Source organism: Pholcus phalangioides, unplaced genomic scaffold (genome assembly GCF_987345545.1).
Source record: "Pholcus phalangioides strain wild (caught in Gottingen) unplaced genomic scaffold, Ppha-v1.0 ptg000017l_1, whole genome shotgun sequence".
NCBI classification, from domain to species: Eukaryota; Metazoa; Arthropoda; class Arachnida; order Araneae; family Pholcidae; genus Pholcus; species Pholcus phalangioides.
The window spans coordinates 20,427,833-20,451,198 of NW_028301610.1; the positions used below are offsets into that span (position 1 = coordinate 20,427,833).

General features: G+C 37.1%; 1 non-coding gene across 1 annotated transcript; it reads left to right on the forward strand.

The window, feature by feature from the left end:
- Nucleotides 1–7,026: 7,026 nt before the first annotated feature.
- On the forward strand, nt 7,027–7,098 carry TRNAS-GGA (transfer RNA serine (anticodon GGA)). The gene has a single exon. It is a non-coding gene; the product is annotated as a tRNA-Ser (tRNA).
- Nucleotides 7,099–23,366: the final 16,268 nt, after the last annotated feature.

Genomic DNA, 23,366 nt, shown 5'->3' on the forward strand with positions numbered 1-23,366 from the left:
GGCAACTACCTACTTGCTTTCGACATTTTTTTTCAGCTGCAAATGACAATTTTACTTGCCTTGATAACTTTCCAGACGATATTCTGTATTTTTATAAAACAAATATGGTCAGCCTAGGTATTTATCGTAATGTATGTATTGATACATTTTCTAGTGCAACAACTTTCACGGCCCGCAGGTTGTGTACCCCTGCTGTAGAACGTTCTTTGCCAGCCTGGAGCAATATAGCTCCCTCGCGGTACTAGGATGTTCTAAGGGGACCACGGGCGGAAAATCAGATAGAAGGGGAGACACGACGAGTAGTGGGGGGGGGGCACAGTAGAATGCGATTACTTTCAGAATCCAGCAGTGTCCATTTAACAGGATCATCTCAACACATGGGCACATTTGGGCTTGGCGGGGGCCTGCATGAAAAGATCTGGTACTACGGTTTTTGATTATAAGTATGTAAGCTGTTACTTCCAGCTAAGTATGGGGGCCCCAGAACATCACCATTGCCCGAGTACCCATAATATTGAGAAGGCCATCATAAAACCCATAAACCCCTACAAGCAGTAAGCTCACAGATAGGGGGGAGAGCCCAAGATGATCTTGTGTATGTTCGTTGGATCTGGCTCTTGAGAATGATCATGTATCTTCTGGATCCGTGACTGGCACCCTGTTCCAGAGAGATTGTGACATAAAGGGGGGCTCACCAAGCCGAGAAGAGTAGACGTGTTCCAGGACCTGGCCACAGTAGAGGGCTCACCCGAGAAGAGTAGACGTGGACCTGGCCATGGTAAAGCCACCAAGCCGAGAGGAGAGATGTAGCCCAGAACCTGGGCTCACCCGAGCCACGAAGCGGCCTGGCCACGGTAAACGATAAAGGGTTCACTAGAGCTACAAAGCCATAGACAAATTTTGTATACTGGGAATTTTCAGAATCGTAACTTTTTTTAACCACTTCGTTTACAAGCGGTTGGCAAGAAATTCGTATGATCTGTTTGACGAATCTGCGATAAATATGATAATATTGTTCTAACGTAATGACATGTTAGGAAAAGGAAGGAAAGAAAAGTATAAAAGTATGGAAAAAATAAATGAAGAGAGGAAAGCAGTTATATTACTATACTCTCTCTCATCTGTAATACTTATAGATAAGAGAGAGTCGATATGAAGTGTATTTCTCTTTTCACCCTCACCTACCTGTTCTCTTTCCCCTCTTATGTATACAGTAGAACCTATTTAGCCTTAGAGTAGAAACTATAGTTGATCATTGATCATCTCTGTCGTACCACGGCCATTTTCCTCACACGAGAGCTAATTAGACCGGGACCTACAATTTATTGCCGATTCCGAACGCGGCAGCCCTTTTTTGGGGACTCCTTGCTGTAGCAAGCTTTTTCTGTGTTCACGTCGCCGTTTCTGTTGTACCCCTGTGTCAGGAAAATTTCTGACGGACGAACCGGGTATCGAACTCGCGGCACCTTTAAACATCCTTCGGTACTTTAGGCGAGTATCTTATCGACCTGGGCTACCGCACCCTTAGAGTAGAAGCTTTTTACCTCCTGACCACGCAGGTAAAAAGAACTTTTTTTCATAGGGTTGCAACAAAGTTTCGCGGTGATGAAAGAAAGAGAGACAAGAGACTTGTTTTTGAATTTATTCCACTTACGTTTGGACGCAATACTGCGTCCTTGATCGTAAAGTAGTTAAAAATCTGTATTTACTTTTTTAATGTGTTTTATGTTCGTGTATTATGCATGCATCTTATTTCTATAATTTTTGTTTATAAATTTAGTTTTGATTAAACTCCGTTAAGTAGAAATGATCTCTCTCTTAGATTGGGGGAAGGGACACGAAAAGAAAACATGGTTCAAGAGGAGTTATGGGTTTTCTTTCAAACCGAGCACAACTCAGGTGTATCCCCTGGGCAATTTACTACCTAGTGAACTAATGTGCCGGAAATGTAAGTGTGTGTACTTAACAGTCCGAGTGCGTATCTAGTGTTGTCTGATTTTTCAGTGCTGCCATTTGTTTCAGAAGCGAGTGAAGTATAATAATTGAATATTTGTACCATTGTAGGCTTGTTACTCTCTGTGACGAGACTTTTTAACGGAGACATCGGTTCGCATTCGCACCTCAATGTTGAGAACCACAGAAAAATAACTTCAGTTGACCACCACTGTGGCGGCGGTAGGGTTTGAACCCGGGTCAAACGCAATAGTGGCCGTAATCAAGGGCTTGAAAAAGTTAAGAAACACTGACATATATAAGTGTTCTCAACAACCACCGGACCATATCTCGGTACCGGGTTCTAGCATTGGTCAAACCGAGCCGTCAATGATTGGTCGTTTTATTTTTCCCGTTAGCCGTGTTTAGACCGGGCCTAGTGGGCTTCTAAAGGTTGAGAACCTCCTTCCTCTCGGCTCAATTTTCTTCGGCGTTTTAGATTTGATTGTTGACGTATGCGGGCTGTGCATAAAAACGAAGAATTAATTAATTCTTGTTGTTTTTAACTTTTGTTGAGAGTGTTTGCAATGAGGCGTGTGCGTGTTATTCCTACATTTTTTACGTCAACTTTTGTACCAAACACCTACTACTCACGTGATTTACGCTATAGATCATTGGCTAAAAACTGGATCTGTGCGGAAGCTGAAGTTCACTGAAACACCAAAATGAAGTACCGTGCAGCTGTAAAGGTGAAAACATATTTTGAACCTGCCAAAAGAGATTCTGTCAAAGCCACCGAGGCCTCTTACTACATTAGCTATCGTATTGCGAGACGAGGAAAAAAAATCACACTATTGGTGAAAATTTGCTGTCAGATGAATGTTTGCAAAGGAAAGTGCTCTTATGAGTTTAATACCTCTGTCAAATAATACGGTGTCTCGAACAGGGCCGTCTTAAGAGCATCATGGGGCCCCCGGGCCAAATGGTTTTTCTGAGACCAGTAAAAATTTTCGAAAATCTCAACCAGATCCCATTTTTGTGAGGCCCCCTTTTCTTTTGAGGCGCCCGGGTCGGCCCAGGCCTTAAGACGGCACTGGTCTCGAAGAATACAGGACATATCAAACGATGTTGAGAGCACAGTCATAAGTCACGTCAAAGGTTGTGATTTTTTTTCTATCCAAGTCGACGAAAGTACCGACATTTTGTGCAACATTCTGTGCTACTTGTAATTGCTAAGTACTTAAAGATTTTCTTCAAATTTTTTTTCTTTCATTTTTCTCCCAAGGGGGTGACCGACAGTTAATGATCAATTGCTTCAAATAAGTCTTTATTTCATTGAAAAAGGAATTCAATGGTCAAAATGCATTGGGCTCGCCACAGATGAAGGAAAATCCACGGAAGGTTGCTACTTAGGCCTTTGCGTGGCAGAAGTTGAAATGGACTCACTGCTATATTCACAGACAGAGCCCTGCATCGAAACCTTTGCCTCCAAATTTGCGAAACGTTCTTGATGAAGCGGTCAAATTTGTCAAAGTGAATCCTACCAACTACAGGTTGTTTGAATTGTTGCGTGAAGACATGGACAGTCTTCACAACGCTTTGCTTTTGCACACCGATGTCAGATGGTTGTCCCGGGGTTAAGTCCTGACGCGACTGTTCGAACATCGGCACGAAGTAGCTCTTTTTTTTTTTTGGAAGTGTTCGAAATACTTCACGATTTCTTGTCACAAGCCTAGCTAAATTTAACAGTCGGTCACTTGGAAGGATTCAAATCCTCGTTTGAAAATTATATTTCGGAGCCGGAAATGGGTGATCGGCGGACATCTAATCCTTTCAAAGAAGAGTATTTCGAACCGGCTTCATATTGTCGATTCCAGAAAAGGAGAAATTGCTGGATCTCGCATCAGATACCACTCTGAAGATTCTCTTCAATGGTGGAATGGTGAACTTAGTAGGTTTTTGGGCTTGCCGTGGTGACAAATACAATGAACTTTCTAGAAAAGCCATAAATGTTTTAATTGCCGTTTGTTATCACGGAGCTCTTGTTGAACGGGAGTTTTCTTCGTATACTTACATAAAAAATAAATATAGAAGCAAATTGGACGCGCTCCAGATTTGAGTTTGTATTAATCCTCTTTTAAGCCTAATTTTTCAAAAATTTGTAATTCAATACAGTCCCAAACATCACATTAATTTTTTCCCAATCTTTGTGTTAATTTGTTTTTGCTTACTTCAAATGCGAAATGCTTTTTTTTAAATGCGAAATTTTTGATTTAAACCGTTTCATTTATTCGAGTTGTTGTGTTTTTGTGTGTGTGTGAACGAAAGTGAAATTTTTCATTTGGAATTCGTTATTGTGAATAAATGCGAAATTTCTAATCTGAATTTTTTTTGCGAAATTTCTGATTTAAAAAAAATTTGTTTTTGCGAATAAATGCGAAATTTCGAATTTTTTTTGCGAAATTTAATTATGACCTGTACAGAGAAATAACTCGCATTATACTTTGAGCAACACCAATTGCCCCTGTACACGGACGAAGAGCCTTCCAGCTATTAGAAGGCTCCCTTTAAAGCTCAAGAAATAGCTCGATAGATGGCGCTATAACATTGTGAAAGATACAGGCAATTTATTCGTTGAAGCTCTTACCCTGGGCTTATATCCCTTTCTTCTCTATATTTTTTGGACATTTTAATTTTTCTATTTTTTCCTCGTGCCTCTCTAAAAGCGACAGAGTTGTTGATCCACCCCTTACATATACAAGTGTTACCAACTTGGGGGCCCCCATGGGTAGAAAATAAAATGAAATAAAACTCACGTAAAAAAAAGTGAATTTAGTAAGTAAAAAGTGGACTCAATTTTTTGGATGAGGAAGGGAAGCTTACGGGTGGAAAACGAATGAAAAACTCTTGTCTAGAGTGCAAAGAACACAGCAAAAATTAGAATACGATTCCAGACCAGCATTAGAATTTTTCCCCCATTCCCAGCGCCTATGGGCTGATAGTGGGAAATCCAAACGGGCCCAGATAGGCCTATGAAGAGGTGTAAGAAAGTTGTATGTCAGTAAGTGAGTGCATGAAAATGTGAAAAAGAAAATTAAGGTCAAAATTGGGGAGCATGGTCATGGCTGTAAGAAATTTTATGCCAGACAAAATGTAGTTCACAATGCCGCCACACACCAACAGATCCGAACGGAGCTACAGATGAAAGCAGCCCACAAAAACACTACAAGTACACTAAAAGTGGATTACAGCAAGATTATGTAAAACAGCAAGCTCAGACACGGTCCACCATCAAAGAATTTTTATGACATTAGTTTTCACAGTTCAAAGCAAGTCTTCGCACGGGGAGGAAAGATTTTTTTTTTTAAATTTTTTTTGCGTTTTTCTGTTTTGATATAAATGCGAGTAAAATGCGGATAAGATACGATTAAATAGGAGCAAGAAGATAAGATATTCAAGAAAAATCAAAGTAATATAGGGAAAAATTGGATATAGGTGCAAATTGTATATACACTATGTACAACACCGCTATATCAAGTTCTCCCACCGAAGGTGAAAGATCTGCTTCGGTCTCCTATAGACTTTACGTCTTGCCGAAGTTCTTCGTCTAGGGGATTCGCTATAATTGACAATTTCTTGTATGTGGCCAAAATCAGAACTAGCCATCATATCAAACTGGTGACTGTTCAACTGTTTAATGTAAACAAAAATTTTCGGTATTTCAAGGTCTCTGTGTATATTAGAATTACGAATGAACCATCGTGCACGGACAAATCTACGAAGAATTTTGGTTTGAGATCTCTGCAGAGTTCTAATGTTTGTTTTTGTTGCATGTGCCCACGCAGGAGAAGCGTATAAAAGTGTTGGTCTGATAATGGATTTGAAAAGCAAAATTTTATTTTTCAATGAGAGCTTTGACTGGGGAAAGGTGATCTTATTGAGAGCACCTAAGATATTGTTGGCTTTGTTGCAATCAAATTTAATATGGGGTATAAAGGTCATTGTTTTGTTGAATATACATCCCAAATATTTGACCTTTTTAACTGGTTTTAGGGAGTGTTCCCCGATGTAAAGTCTTGTGAAGGGTGGAATTTTCCTCCCATTTGCAAACCAAGCAAATTGGCACTTAGCCTGATTGAGGACCAGATCTGATTCATCACACCATTCAACAATGTTATCAACTGTTTCTTGTAAGTTGTTGGCCGCCTGACTGGCCTGCCTTGCATTGCATAGCACCATGAATCGTATTCTCCAATTCGAAAAGTGCGAATTGGAGAATACGATTCATCATCCCCTGGGCCACCCTTACAGGATTCGGGGTTCCTCCATCAGACGAATAAAACTCAATTCAGCGCAGGACGCGGTGCTTACTGAAGCGATAGGACAATTGTGTCGATGGCGTGGTCGTATCGCTTCAGTGTGCACCGCCTCTGAAGCCGGGCCCACACTAGCAGCGGTACGCAGCTGCCACCCGGTAAAAACCAATTTTGAGATGTGGCTAGTACCGTGCCCCCCCCCCAAAGGTAGGGCTGACAGGACTATAGCCCCGTAACTAGGCTGGGGAAACCAAGCGCTGACCTGGGACCCCGAGCTGAGTTGAGGCCCCAAAAGAATTTCGTCCTTCATTTGCAATAATGATAACCCTTTCAAGGGGAGCTCTGAGAAAAAGTTGCCCCGAGAGGGCACGCTATAGCCCTGTCTGGGACAATTGTCGTTTTTTGTTTTCTTGCAATAAATTCACTATAGAAGGGCCCGCGAAAAGTTTGGCTTGTTGGCCTCCAAAGATCGTAGAGTGGGGACCTTGCTCCAGGATGTGGAGGGAGAGCATGGCTAGCACAGCGCGGGCGATTTTTATGACAACAAACACATCCTTAAGGATGCCTTTGAAAAATCAGCTTTTATTCCATTACTTAAAAAATATTGGTGTACCCATTTCAAAAATGTTGGTGTCTCTTTCATAAAATAGAATAGAATGGACCTTCAGCTCTGTGGCTTCTTAATGTCCTTCGCGAGACTTACTGCAATATATTTGCTCTTTCAAATACCATTTTAAAAAAATTAGATATATTTGTTATTAGTGCAATCCGTATCTGAGCCGCCATAGTTCAGTGGCAGAACACCGGGTTGGACGCCCGGAGGTCGTGAGTTCGATTCTCACTGGGGGCTGGTACACTTTTTTACTATCCCGCCATTAAGCGGTGACGATCTGTGGCCAAGGCTATAAGCCCACTTAAGTATGGCCACGGGGCCTCATACGGTAAAATTAAAGAAAAAACCCGATGTGTTTGACATACATAATTTGTTATGGTAATACATACAGGGTGTCCGAAAAACGACTGATTAAAAATCATTTGGCGATAGAAATGTGCCGTTTGCCACATTTAAATTTGAAGGAGAAAAAAACCGTTAATTTAGAATTATTCGAAATGTCGGAACGAGTTATACATTTTATAAATTGGGAATTCTAGGCGATCTTATATACAAGTCTATGTCTCCAAAGAATTATTGTTCCATTTTTGGTTCAATGATGGCAGCACGATATCTTGACATTCTTGAATGAATTCCGTTCGATACAAAGTGGTTAAAAGACATCACCGTACGCAAGAGCCAGTATTTAGGCCTAGCAACTCGACTAAAGACGTAAGATTTTTGTGTTTTTTGAAGAAAAAAACCGATCCCCACCTCCACAGACAGAAAAAAAATACGATGTCCCGGTTTCTCAGTCGCATGATCTCGCGGCGGCGGTCAGTACCCAGGTAGCCGCCCTAGGGTTGCTCCAAGGCCATCATTTCAACTTTTTCCAGTGGGGGGGGGGGGGGGGACAGAGAGCATGTGCTCAATTTATGCATATATATATATACACCATTTTTAGTGTATTTTCAAAAGCCAGAAGGGGACCGAGCCTCTCTCCCTGACCTCCAAATGACGGGCCTGGGTTCCGCCCGCCCTGGGGATATGAGTCGGGGGGGGGGGCTTAGTCTCGGACAGTTCTTGTGGCAGCTGGGAGATGGGTGTTGCTAGAGTTTTCGCTTCAACCCGGACCCTTCGGGAGTAACAGGCAGTAAACATAGGCAGAGATAGACTTGGAGGTCTGAGTGGGCACGGTTATTATTGCTGGGGGGGGGGGGCACGATGATGATTATGTCAATACATATATACAGTAGATCAGTCGACTCCACCTTTGACGCTGGGGAGGTAATGCCCCCCGTATCTCCGCCCATGGCAGTAAACCGCCCAAGCGATAGGCCTGGGTTGTTGTCGGCACTAGTAGTAGTAGTCGCCGCATGATCTGGCTACCCTATACCCGGTGGACTGTCTACTGATAAATTCTGAAATAATTTTTTTTTCACTAATCCTTAAAAAGGTTTTTGATTTATTACTGACTAAATTTTTAATTCTGCGATTAATTTTAATCCGAAATCACTTAAAATGATACTTTAAATATTTATTTCGCTAATTCTGAAATTATTTTCCTTCTCAGTATATCTTGAAATCATTTCTTTCAATAATTGTACAATTATTCTTTTATTGATTGTGAAATGATACTGTCAAAAATTACGAAATTATTTCTCTCATTGATTTATAAGTTATTTTTTTCACTAATTCTGAAATTGTCTGTTTTAATTATTCAAAAAAATTTTAAATTATTTTTTTAAAAAATTTTAAAATTATTTCTTTCAGTAATTCGTAATTATCATCAATTCTGGAATTATTTCTTTCATTAGTGCTGAGTTTTCATCAATTTGTTCTGGAATTATTTCTTTCATTTGTTCTGGAATTGTTTCTTTCATTTGTTCTGGAATTGTTTCTTTCATTTGTTCTGGAATTGTTTCTTTCATCAATTCCGACATTATTTTATTCATTAATTCCAGAATTAATCGTTTTCAGTGTTTTCAACCATTTTACGAAAATTATCGACCGACTCTACACCACGCTAAAGAAATTTCTAGTGTGGTATTGTGTGTGGCCTGCCACGACAAAAAGCTATGAGGGACATCCTGGATCAATGGGCCCACTAGGTTGGGACCTTCGGTGTGCCCCGGGACCAGACTTTTCGCCGACTCCTTTTATAGTGAACTTATAGCGCGAAAAAACAAATCAGATGAGAATCGTCCTAGACCCCAGGGATGAAGTCCTGTCAGCCTCACCCTTGTGATCGCCATGGGCGGGGCCGTCTCAAGAGTATCATGGGCCCCCGAGCCAAGTGGTTTTTCGGAGGCCCTACCTAGTGAATCCTAGAAAATTTCAACCGGATCTCATTTTTGTGAGGTCCTTGTCTTGAGACCCCCGGGCCGTGCCCGGTTGGGCCCATGCGTTAAGACGGCACTGGCCATGGGGCCAAATGTGGCCAGCGGGCCATGCTCTTTGCACCCGGCTGCCAGGTCGCTTGCTTTTTTTTGGTAAACATTCTATTTCTTATGTGGCAACGAGATATTTCTTTTCGGTCATAGCCGTCCTGCTGTCTTCGTTCTTCTATTGTTGTTGGTTTGCTGAGGCTGGAAAAAATGACGGCTTATTCGTCACGCGTTTGAGGTCGGATTTTTCTTCCTGTTTGCTTAATTTTCAGGGGATTTTTTTTCTCTGTTTCGCTTAATTCTTTGCTTTCGTCGTTTTTTTTTAGTGTTCAAACGTATATATAATATTTATTTTGCTCTTTTTGATCAACTAGTTAGTATCTGGAGTGTTTCTTCAGTGACGTAGGTGTTGATACTTCTAATACTGCATTGTTTTCTCCCAATGAATACCATCAATCATTGAATTCTCTATCCTCTAATATGTTTTCCCCCATGGAGACATTGAATGACTTACCTTCTACATCGGCGGAAAATAATCTCTGGGTTTCGGACATCGGCCCCAAGGACATTATTCAAAATCTATCTGGATCAAACTTACAGTTCACCGTCAAGATTGTTGGAGGTACGACCATCCCAAAATCAAAGCCCAAGGAATTACGTATGTGCCTTGAACAAAAATTCCTGAATGCAAACCTCATCGATGAAATCCGATTCGCAAGAAATGGTGACTGACTTCTCACTTCGGCATCACCTGAAGTTGTATTGGAGGCCCTATCGCTGTCCTCTATTGGAAATATTCGGATCAGAGCTACTCTACTTACTGATACATTATCTTCAAAACTGCTTTTGGGAGATATTCCATGTTCCGAAAAGCTGAGTGATGTGGCTTTGGAGCTGATGGACAATGGTTTGGTTCCATTGTGCATTAGACGTTTTGTGAAAAATAAAATACCCACAAATAGTTTGTTAATTACCATCTTGGGCAGTTCCATTCCTGCTGATCTCAAATTATGGTTCCAAATCTTCCATCTTCAAGAGTTAATAGAAAAACCAAGCCAATGCACTCGTTGCTTCAAATTTACCCTTCGTGCTAAATTTTGTCCAGTTACCAACACTATCTGTAGGACCTGTGGTGATCGTCATAATACAGAATCATGTTCAAATGCTTCTAAATGTATAAACTGCGCTCAAGGTCATGATCCCATGGACAAGAAGTGCCCAACATTTATTAAAGAGGCAGAAATAATCAAGTACAAAACAATCAAGCGGATTCCAATTCGCCAAGCTCGCAAATTCTTCCAAGATAAATCGCCAACTTTTGCCGACAGAGCAAGTATAAATTGTGTGCCATCAACTATCACAGACTTAAAAATCGATATCCAAAATTTGGTCCGTAAAGAAATCGAACAATGCGTGAAAAAATAATTGAAGATGTGAAAATCTCCATGCATGCACTGATCACTGAATCTATTCAGTCAATTGTTCCAGATCTGATATCTCAAGTCATCAAGAAAGCAGTACCACTATTGTCATCTGCACTTAACAGCGAGCTGATTGCATCTGCATTCACCAGTGAGCTGCCTCATAAGAAAAATAAATTACAAGTTCCTCCTTCAAAGGATACTCCTGCGCAGCAGCCATTGCTAGAGTCCTCTACAGTCACACCAAAGCGAAACTGTTCAAACCATCATAATCAATGATAACTTTTTTTTTTCCCCCTCTCTTATTTCAGTACAAGTCAGTACTGTTTTTTGTGTTCAACTGCTAGATTTGCATTTTCAATTTTCAATTTTACTTCATTGAATAAGCTATTCATGGTTTTCATAATTTTGTTCTTCCTACTTTAGTCAAGATTATTCAATTTTCTGTATGTTTACATCATTGAAGGTGCTTCAATGGAACTTGCGCAGCATCAATAACAAGAGATTACACCTTCGTTTTCAAAAAGATTATGATGTACTTTGTCTCCAGGAGACATTCCTTACATGTAATGACCGTTTCCACTTACCAAACTTTATAATATACAGATGTGACCGAGACAACAGCTCAGGCAGAGGTGGTGTTCTCGCTGCTGTTTGCTTTACATACCCTTCACACGTTATTCATAAATTCTGTCTTCAAGGCGTTGAAGTAATCATTATCAAGATACATTTCCATAACAAGTACATTCATATAGCAAACACCTATTTGGCTGACACTTCCGAAATCCCTACAGTCATGAATACCATTCTTTCTAAAATCTAGTCTTCATTCATCATTGTTGGTGATTTATATTCGTCCCATTCTTCTTGGAACAGTCCTCGGACAGACACAGCTGGCAGAAATCTTTTTTTGTGGCTTCAACAAAACCCAGTTTGTCTCATCCAACCCAAGTGTGCTACTCATTTTTCAAGCAATTCGTCTAACACAATAGATTTATGTTTTTGTTCTTCAAACTTAATGGGTTAAATTAACTCGTACAACAGTGACTCCTTTTACGACAGTGATCATATGCCTATTTGTCTTGACATCAATCTTCGGGTAAATAAATTTTCTCGCAAAATAGCCACCACAAACTGGGATTTCTTCAAAGAAAAGTTGACATCGTTTGACAATACTTGCTCTTTTTCTGATCATGTAGAAAAATCCTGCATATCAGCTACAAAAAAGGTACAATCACATCCTCACCAATATAATGAGTATTTTGATTCATCCTTAAGATCATTGCTCATCTGTAAGAAAAGGTCATTCAGACAATATCTGAGATGTCCTTGTCCTCCGTGTTGGATCATCTTTAAGAAAAATAATGCAAAATTCAAGAAGGAGCTCAACCTCCGAAAAAGGGAATTTATGTCAGAAAATATTTTTATTCATGCCACTTATCCCAAGATTTTCACAATTCTTAGAAAACTCAAACTCATCCAGTCTAAACTCCAAGTGAATCGTCATCTTGTGTTCCAGGTCAACAATTTAGAAGTGGTGGACCCTATGGATCAGCTAAATCTTCTCCAGTCATCTCTTATAAATAATTACACTCACAAGGTCTTTGACTGTTTCAGTGGCCCCCCATCAAGACTTCTCTAATTTGATGAATGTTCCAATTACCATTGGAGAGCTCAAATCTGCAATTTGTCGTACTCCAAACACATCGCCAGGTCCTGATGGTATCAACGCTAAATCATACTCTTTAATTCCTGACTATCAAATTCATCTCTTGTGTGCTGAATACAACAAAATTTAGCTCTCTGCAACCATTCCAGTGAATTGGAAGTATGGAAAAATAATTTTTTTACTCAAACCTAATAAAAACCCAAGTTGTCCTAAGTCTTATCGTCCACTGACATTAACAAACGTAAAACTGAAGATTTTTGAACAAATAATTCTGTTCAGACTCAACTGGATCTCATTAAAATACAAACTCTTCCCAGCGAACATTTATGCCTTTAAACCACGTTCTGGATCTCAAAACCTTCTTAATGACTTAAAATGCTTTATTTCTAATACTTTCAGGCTCAAAGAATTTGGCGTCATTGTTTCTCTTGATATTAAAGGCACCTATGACTCTGTCATCTATTCTGCACTTTTATACAAGCTCAAATCTTTTGGGTTTCATGGAACTTTCGTTAAATGGATGGAGAATTTTTTGATGGACAGAAAATGCATCATTAGTTGGAGAAACCATCAGTCAGATTGGATTGACTTAAAAAGGAGATTGCCTCAAGGATGTGTTATTTCTCCATGGCTTTTTAATCTATATATTTCTGACATTCTTTCTCACCTTGCCAACTCCATTCATCCCTTCATTTATGCTGATGACATTTTTCTTTGGATCAGTAAATCAGACTTGAATGATGTTACAGACGAATTGAATTCTGCCTTAAACCTTGTTTCAAACTGGATGGATCAGTGGGGATTTGTTCTGTCTACTAAGAAATGCAGTTACAGCATTTTTACAAAAAAAAATATTCCTTTTCTCCCAAATATCCAAATCAACGGTGCTCAGATAAATTACGAGGAAAATATCAAGATTCTTGGAGTTATTTGGGATCAAAAGCTGAGTTGGAACCCCCAGATCAATCACATTTCTAAAAAAGCCATTAACATTTGTAATATTATGAAGTTGATTGCAGGCAGGCTTCGTGGAGCTAAAGGGCATAAACTTTTGGCTATCTGTTCTAACATTACTTCAAGCTTCATGAATTAGTTCATTCTTGTGGCATAATAGCTCCAAGAAAAATATTCAAAAGTGTTCTGCTATCTATCACCAATCCCTTCACATTGCTACTGGTCTTCCAATCTCAACACAGATTCCTCTGTTACTCAGCATATGTGGAAAACCTCCATTTTCACTGTTTTTGTTAAAAAAACGCCACTAATCATATTATCAAAGCAAGAGCTCCCCATTACAGCTCTGTGTTCAAGCATATTTGTTCTAATTTCAGTTTTGACCGTCAAGGATTACATACTAAAATTTTAAATCCTTCTATTATTCAATTCATCCAGGACAACAATTTACTTATTCCTCTTCAACCTCTGTTTTTTGCTAATCCTCCTTGGCTTATCACCAATATTGAATTCACAACCAGTTCTCTTCCATTTCAAACATCATCAAATGATCTCCTCACAAAGCAACTATTTTATGAACATGAACAAAAATTCTGGTCTTGTTCTACTATTATAGCTACAGATGCCTCAAAAGGAACTCGTACCTCTATTGGAATTTTCTGTGCAAAAACTCGTAATTCATTTCAAGCAGCGCTCCATGATTGCTCATCTGTCTTCACTGGTGAATGTGTTGCAATAATGATCGCAGCACTAAAATTCATTGTCAGTAATGAAAACTACATAATTTTATCCGATAGCAAATCAGCTATTCAAGCAATCGCCAACATCAACCAAAAATCACATTCCGTGGTTTTAGCAACTTTTTATGCCTTATATTTAGCATCATTGCGGGCGACAAGAATCTCATTAGTTTGGTGTCCAGGCCACAAGGGTGTCTTATACAATGAGCTTGCAGATTTTTGTGGTTTTTTTTTCTTTGCATCATCTACCAGTTTTTGTTTTTTTTTATGCCAAGACTGTTTCTTCATTGTACTTTGTTCCCCCACAGTTCTGTTGGTCCTGATCATCTTTGCAACTGTTTTTGTGCAAGATTGCACTCTGACGTTATGAACTAAAGCTGTCCTAGAGCCTTAAGCAGGCATAGAGGACGTTAATCTATCTGTATCTGGTTTGCTAATTGATCATAAAGCACGATCCCCTTCGTCAGCGGAGGAGTTTTTTGGGAGCTGGTTTGAAAATTGACTTTGCTACCAATCTAATTAAAGAAATAAGATTTTCCCGTGCCGAAGACCTGATTTCAACATCGTCAACGGATACTGCGTTAGAAGCTCTAAAAATTTCATCTTTTGGTGACTTGTGTGCTAACAGACTCGCTGTCCTCACGATACAGAGGTGTTCCCACATCAGTAGAGCTTTCTGAAGTGGCCAAGGAGCTGGAATACAATTATCTTACTCCACTTAATATCCGTAGAATTCTTCGAAATAAACAACCTACAGCTTCAATTACAGTGACTTCATTGGTCTCTTCAATGCCTATTGACCTTAAACTTTGGTACCAATTATTCAGACCTGATCTATTCATTGAACGTCCTCAACTTTGTCTACGTTGTTTTCAGTTTTCTCTCAGAACAAAGTTCTGTCGTTTATCATCCCCCTGTGTCTTTATTGTGGTGAAAATCACCTTGCCAAGGACTGTAATGGTGTGAAAAGATGTAAAAATTTTAACTCTGAAGATCATCTACCCACTGATAAGCTTTGTCCTAAGTATCAAAAGTATCTTACAAATTAATACTTGATCAGGATGGACGTCAATTGCTTAAGAGAAAGAAAGGTTCGTTTCGTACTTATCGTAGAATTTCTTCTATTCAAAACTTCAATTACAAACGGCCATTTTCAGGCGTTGTCTTAAAATCCTTTGTTTCAGAGATAATGCCACTTTCTTCCCCTTTACAAATTTATGCAGTTCTTCGTAAACATAAATATGTGGCATCTAAGTCATGGGATAATTCCAACCATATTTTTTCTACCGCTCAGAACAATGTGGTAACTCCTTCAGATCCAATAGCTCTTTTAAAATCTCATTATTTTCCAACATTCAATGATGACCCTCCTTCTTTGTTTATTGGCCCACCTCGACCATTTTGTGACATTACTAATAGTTCCTTTACAGAAGGTGAACTCATGAAAGCTATCAAGTCGGGCAGATCAAATACATCAGGTCCAGATGGCATTCCTCTTAAAACTTTCAATCATCTTCCCAAAAAGGGACTTGAACTTTTATTACCTTTTAATAAGTTATGGCAAACTTCATCTTGTCCTCACTCATTCAAAGAGGGCAGAATCATTTTCATACACAAATCTGGTAAACCATCATCTGATCCGAAATCTTTTCGTCCTTTGACACTTATTAATACAATTAACAAAATCTTTGAAAGAATAATTCTTTTCAGACTAAATTGGATTTCACAAGAAATTCAATATTTTTCCTCCATGTTTTTATGGGTTCAGAATTAAAACAGGGTCAGAAGCTTGTCTCAGAGACATTGTATTTAACATTCATAAGTCTTTTCAAAGGAAGGAAACCAGTTATTTGTTGGCATTGGATATTCGTTCTGCATACGATTCTGTAAAGCACAATTTGTTAATACACAAACTGGCCAGGATGGGCTTTCAAGGTCTCGTACTTAATTGGCTTTATGAATACTTGACTCATAGATCTCATTACATTGATTAGAGAGGGGATAAATCCTAAATATTTTCTCCATCCTGTGGTTTATTACAGGGTTCCTCATTATCTCCCATCCTTTTTGCTCTTTTTACACTTGACATAGTCACATACAAATACAACGCCACAACAGGCAAATTGCCCAGTGGCGTTGTCCATATATTCCAAATCATACAAGTACTTTTATTTTTGCTGATATTTTCCTTTATTCAAGTTCAGAAGATGGCTCTACAGCAGAATTAAATATGAAAGAATCCATTTCGAAAACTCTTTGTTGGGCCAGAAATAGCTCTTTAGATATCTCATTAACTAAATCCAAATTCCCTATGTTCTCTAGAAAACAAAATGTTCACTTTCCTTCTTTTGTCATTGACAATATTCCTATCCCTTATGACCCTTTTTATTAAAATTTTGGGTGTCTACTTCGAGCGCACTTTACTTTGGAAAAAACACATTCATCATCTTCATTCTAAGGGTACCTATAGTTTAAACATTTGTAAATCCATAAATCATGCCTCGAGAAATATTCCTTGTAGTTTTATCAAACCGGTTTTCAGAAACATTGTTACAGGTATTCTCTGGTATGGATCAGTCATTTGGCTTAATGCAGCCGAGTCTTTTCTTAAACTCAATACAGTCTTTAATTCAGTTATGCGTTCAATTCTCTGCCTGCCAAGGTCCACTAGAATCAACAAAATGAAAATGATTCTTGATTTTCCAAATTTGCAGGATTTCTTACTTTTAAGGATCACCAATTTTTGCATTAACTTGACTGCTTCTCCTACTCAGGAACCATCAAACCTTTTAAATACTGGTTTTAACAAACTTGTTCCTCCTTTGCCAAACAATATGGACCAATTTTGGCACACTGTCAGTTCTTTCCACTTCCTGTTATTCAACCTGTGTTTTCAAATGAGCCTTGGCGGCCTGCGAGATACAATTTTATTTCAACAATTCCCCAAAATTCCAGGTGTTCAACATTTCTTTCAAAGTTTTCTGGATTCTGTAGATCCAAATACAATAATACTGGCAACGGATGCATCAAAGAAACAATGTTTCTTGTGGTGCTTACTAACCTATACAAAATACTATCAGAACTTGGTTTGCTCATCCTGACTCTTCAGTTTTCTCAGGTGAAGCCTTGGCCATTTCAATGTGTTTAAAAACATATCTTCCTAATAACAAACAGTCTATGATGATTTTTTCAGATAGCAAATCTGTTTTGTTAGCGTTGAAATCAGGGTTGGCAAGGTTTTGGACAGTACGGTAAAAACCCTCCTGTCCAAAACTGTCCAAAACCACCTATTTATAACTATAAGTAAAAAACTTTGCAATTTGATAAAGAGGTAACTTCTATAATCAAATATTAAACTTTATATTATATAAATTATATTATTAGTTATATTTTAAATATAATAAAATGTTGAAATTCAAAACAGTATATGTAAAGGGTTGCATGACTAATATCAGGTTATCAAACAATTGAAACTGAACTGCCTTGAGGTTAGATATTAGATTTATGAAAACATGAAAGATACAAGAATGGGATAAAAATTTGTCGCATGAAAATTAGAAAAAAGCAATAGATATGACTACAGAATGAAATTAAACTTACGTAATAATCGAGCACTAATAATCAAGCGCAGCTGCGCCTTTAAACATTTGATAACACATAACTAATTTAGCTGCCCTATCTGTGCCAAGTGATTTCTAAGATAACAAAATTTGAAAATATTCTTTCAATTGATGCATAACTTGGGGGACGCGAAAATAAAAAAACAATGTGTTAAAGAGTGTCTTTTGATAAGCCTTCTTCCAGTGTTTTTTGTTGCTGTCCCCCATATGATAGAATTATAAATATAGCTTGAATTTATTCCGTGAAATATTAGCTCCTAGCCTCACATAACAGCAGCAATTTAAATTTAACAAAAACTTTAGGTCTTGAAGTCTTTTATCATATAGGTGTAATCAGTGTTTGTGAAATTGTTCTGTTCTGTTAGTCATGAGTAGGTGTTACATAGTGGCCTCATTTTCTTTATATATTTTCCTTTATTTGTAATTAGTTTTTAAAAATTGAGAATGTAAAATAGAAAGATCAATAAAAAGTTTGAAACGTCAAAATAGAGCAATTTGCATCTCAAATACTACACCATTGATATATATTCACATCATTATATTGTCATCTAATAAAAATATTAATGTTGAGTTTCACAATAATGTAATGATTATAACTGACTATGCGTATTTGGTACCTTCAATATAATCGTAATTTTTAAAGATAAATGTTTGGACAGATTCGGCAGGATTTTGGACAAGCACTGTCCTAAATACAGTGCCTGCTTCATAACCATACATGAAAAATTAAATGTGAAGTAGAAATAACATAACACACTAAAAAATTTGAAACAGTTTATTTAAACATTTATATGAGTGTTGTTAATTTACTATCAGATTTCCAGCCTAAAACCATGAATTTGGTAAAACAATTTACTTAAGGGGGAAAAAAAAATTACACCTTTTTGAAATATTTTTGATTTAGTTTTATTTTCTGCTAGTATTTTTTTTTAATATGTTAGTATCACGAAGAAAAAAAACCCGGGGGGGGGGGGAAATCTCCGGATTTCTGGATTTCAAAAGTTGGCACGTCTGCATTCTCTTTCCGTTCTCACACTGTCATTCATCTTCTTCATTCACATGTAAACTGGGCTAGTTCCTTCTCAGAACATATTTCACTTATTTGGGTTCCTAGTCATTCAGGCATGAATTTAAATGAAATAATAGATAGAAGTGTCCGTCTTATGGCATCTTCTGTGCAGGCTCCTCCTCTTACGCACATTTACCCTGAGGACCTTTGTGCAGTTTTTCATCAGAAATTTAAGAACTCAAATTCAGTCTCAGAGAAGTTTACTTCCAGAATTTTCTGGCTTCTATAAGTCCTGTGAAAAGTATTCCCATCTCTTTACTTCTCGAAAGTTGGAGATTTTGTGTTTCAAACTCATTGTTAATAGTGCTCCTCTTAATACATATTTATACTTTATACACGAACCAGATAGTCCAAACTGTTCACACTGTGGTGAGTTGGAGACTCCTGAGCATTTTCTCTTTCACTGTTCAAAGTTCTCACATATTCACAATCGGACACTTAATAATTGCCATCCTCAAATAAACAATTGGAGTAAATTTCTTTCTACTTCTCCTAAAGTTGCGATTCAGAGGTTAGAAGAATTCCTTAGTTTATATAATCGCTGGTAATTTCGTTTTTTTCGGTTTTTTGGTTTTCCATTTTTTTTTACACACACTCGTCCAGGGACTACATATCATTTGCATATTGTTAGTAACCAAGACCGTTCCCTTGGTTTGAAGAAATCATACTCTCCTTCCCTCTCATCATTTTCGTATTTTTTGCTTTTTGTCAAATTATTTTTTTTCTTTCTTGAAGGTTGTATTACTTTGTGTTTTTCATGTGTCTTTCCTGTGAATTTTTTTTTTTCTTCCCTTTCACTTCAGGGATTAGCCTTGCAGCATAGAGCTCTGAATAATAAGACAAAGACCAAGGTTTGCTAATTGTATAGCCACTAGAATAAGGGAGGCCAACACAAATTATTCCCTTTTTATTAATATTTTTTTTTTTTTTTGAAATAACTGTGAAAATGCCTTAATGTTCGGCTCCATTAAGTTTAAATTTGGATTAAAAAGATTTCCAGCGCGATAAACATCGATGCGAGAAATGGGTCGAGAATTATGTTAGCGCCAAGTTCTCACCAAGAAACGGAGCTTGCCCATAAGAAGTGAAATTTAATTATTTTGTGTATTAAATTTTTTCAAAATCCATCTTTGTATTAATGTTTTGGTGCTTTTAAATAAGAATAAGACTTAAATGAAAAAATGGGAATAAAAAAATCGGTGGGAAATAGCAGAGAGACAACATTTGGCGTCATATTTTTGTGTTGTGTTTAAGCGTAAGAGTTAGTGATTTTAAAATAAATTTTCTTTTTATTTTCTGTATTTAAGGAAGAATGATGCATAACTAGAGGATTTCTAACTATCAGCTAGTTTAATCTTGAATTAATTATAAATTAATCCTGAAACATTTCTGATCGTTTAAATTTTCTAAATTTGGCGAATTATTTCTACGGGGCAGCAACCTATCGCTGTTTTATTGAAAGAATCATAAGTTGTTTTATGTATTGAGGGGGAAATAACATGTTTAAATTAAAAATATGCTTATTTTATTATTTTTAAGTAACACATCAAAGTAAATTCAAATTAGTTTAAAATCAGGCTTGATTTCTCTGAGTTTTGCTGATTTGGCAACTTATCGCTTGTAGATTAGGAGTGATTGGCTCAAATTGCATCCTCATTAAAAATCAAAATGTAGTGGAATTAAAAATAAATATAATTGACGTAGAATTCTTTTTTTTATTATTTCTGTCCCTAAATTTATTTTACAACATGCAACAAAATTGTGTTTGTTAGTGATCATTAATTTGTGTTGCTAGCCAAATTTAATATTTATCTTTTTAGTTCCAATGTTCCTAATTGGGAACATCAGTTTCAATAATTGGAAGAAAAAAAATTTCATGAAAGCACTTGATTTTTTTCGCCTGAAGGTGTGAAATTCCAAACTTAATTTAGAAAGCACAAATTTCATATATTTCAGCACTTATGCCATAAATTTGATTTTTTTAAAATTGCCCATTTTTGAGGAAGAATAAAATTTAATTTTTTGTTTTCTAATGCTCTTTGTATGGACATGGTTAGGTTCAGAAAACGTGCAGGGAGATTTTTGTTTATGGGTTTTTTGATTGGTATTTTTAAACTGATCAGATCTTTAAAAGGATCAGGAAAGGAAATAGATGGAAAAAAATAATAAAAATCAATCTAAATCTGAATTCAGCCATTAAAAGGTTAATTGAATCTGGGGTAGAATCTTTTCAAAAAAATGAATCGTCCTCAAAAGACAAGGTTCTTCTTAAAAAGAAAATTTGCAGTATTTTAGTCGTTACAGATCAGTACCTTATGTGAATGTATCACTTAATAATATGTACCATCATATATACTGTATTACATTCGTAAATTTCAAGCAATATAAAATTGTGACATTATTTTGAATTAAGATAAACAAAAAAAGGTTGTGTGCTAAATTTTTATTATATCTTCAAATTAGGTGTAACTGTATTGTTCACACTGGCAGCATCCGTACACATCAAACAGCACAGAATACAGGATACTATGTATGAGGAAAGTTATAAAGATTCTAAAGGTAAGTGGGGTTTTATCTGAACGTGTTTTTCATTGCTGTTTAAATTTTGTTTGATGCGTGAAATTTGATGGTAAAATGTTGAAAGCTCAAATTTTGCTTTATTGCTCATGGGCTGCCATAGCACCACAACTTAAAAATTGCTAGCATATACATTTTAAAATAATTAATAAGATCCCACACTGGTTATTACAATGAATAAACTGAATAATATAATTTGTTATAAATTGTCAAATAAAAATATTTTTGTGAACAAGACATTTCCAAAAACAAGATTTGAAAAAATATTGCTGCAGAGGGATTTGTTGTTATATTGAGTAACTGTTGTAGTGAGATTTCAATATATATACACATATAATGAATGAATTAACATGCAGTATCATGGAAAATAGAAATTGTACTAATAATAATAATTTTTTAATAATGTGATCTTCATGTATTCCCAAGGGATCAGCATGATCCGTCCAGGAAATTTGTTAGTATACATCCATGTCCGAACCGGGATTCGAACCCAGACCTGCACAGTGAGAAGCTAGTTCTCGACTGCTAGGCTACTATTAATGCAAATTCCAGTCTTTCCCGTATGCTTAAGAAAAGCTCATGTTTGGCTTGCTCATCATTTTGTATTTTAGTTTTTAGAGGGGGGAGGGAACTTGGTTGGTTGGAAACAATATATACAAATGCATTTATTTGTTAAAAAGAATTAATGTGCGTTTGTACCAAGAATATGTATCGCAATATAGTGATGTATATGGTTTTTATAGATTTATTTACAACAGGGGTGGCCAATGTTTTTCCAAGCCATGCCACAGTCAAGATTTTCGATGCAAGTGCCACTCTATGAATTTTAAAACACTTTTTCTATATACGTCCCATTTTTACGAGGCATGAATATTAAAAAATCTTTCAATTACCCGTTTTTTTAATATTTATTTAAATAAGTTGCATAATTTAAATTCTATATCAATCATTTGAAATTACCAATAATTTGATTTTCAATTAAAGACACCAATTTCTTTTTTGTAATTATGAATTTTAGCAAATTTATATTCGGCCAAAACATTTGGCAAATATTTAGTATTTGGTTTTGTCCCACCCCTATTTCATCTGCTCTTGCTTTGCATATTATTCAAACACCCATGAACACTGGATTCCTACCTGGAATCATTGCTAGGTCTGAATATTCTCAGGCTGTGTGCATAGAGCGGCGACCAACAAGTATGAGAATGCATAATAGTCTAGGAACAAATTAATTGGGAACAGCTTTGGTATAAGGGACACGGCAAATTGGCGACTTTTTACCGGCGATAAGTTTCCATCGTTGGCGTGCTCTGGGTTGTCGTTGTTCCAGAATGTTCGTAGAATTCTGCCAGTCGGTGGCGCTGGCTGTTGTTTTTCCATGTTCTTAGCGTCCTAGCGCGTCTTTCAAACTGGTTTTACTGCCATTTTCAAACTGGTTTTCTCTTTTTCTCATTCTATCCTCTCTCTTTTTTTCTTCCAAATGACGTCACTTAATAGCCGCGGCGTTTTGAAAAACCGTTGGGATAGTACTTCATATTTTCTCTTCCTTCCGTATATATGATGTAGTGTGTGTGTCGGATTAATTGGAATCATTTTGGATATCTTTTCCCTCAGGTTGTACCTTTTAATATTTTCCAATATTTATTCTTTTCTACATGCAGGATGCCCCTGCATCCTTTTTATTTTATTTATTTATTTTATACCGTTGATTATTTAAAAGAACCCGGATTCTCTGAAAGAGAGTCCGGGTTTTAATTTATAATAAATAGAATATTTTTATTTATACAACATGTAGGACCGTTGATTATTTATAAGAACCTGGATTCCCGGAAAGAGAGTCCGGGTTTTAATTTATAATAAATAGAATATTTTTATTTATACAACAGGACCGTTGTTTATTCACAACAGTCCGGGTTTCATTTAAACCCTGATTCATTTTTTTTTATCCAGTTTTATTTTTTAAACACTCCACAGCTTATTTTTGTTTATGCCATTTGTTTTTACTGTTTTCTATGCTGGGGACTTTTTTTTTCTGGCGCACGTTGTGTCTGGCGGCTTTTTCTCGGGCCGTCTGACATATTTGGCGCCG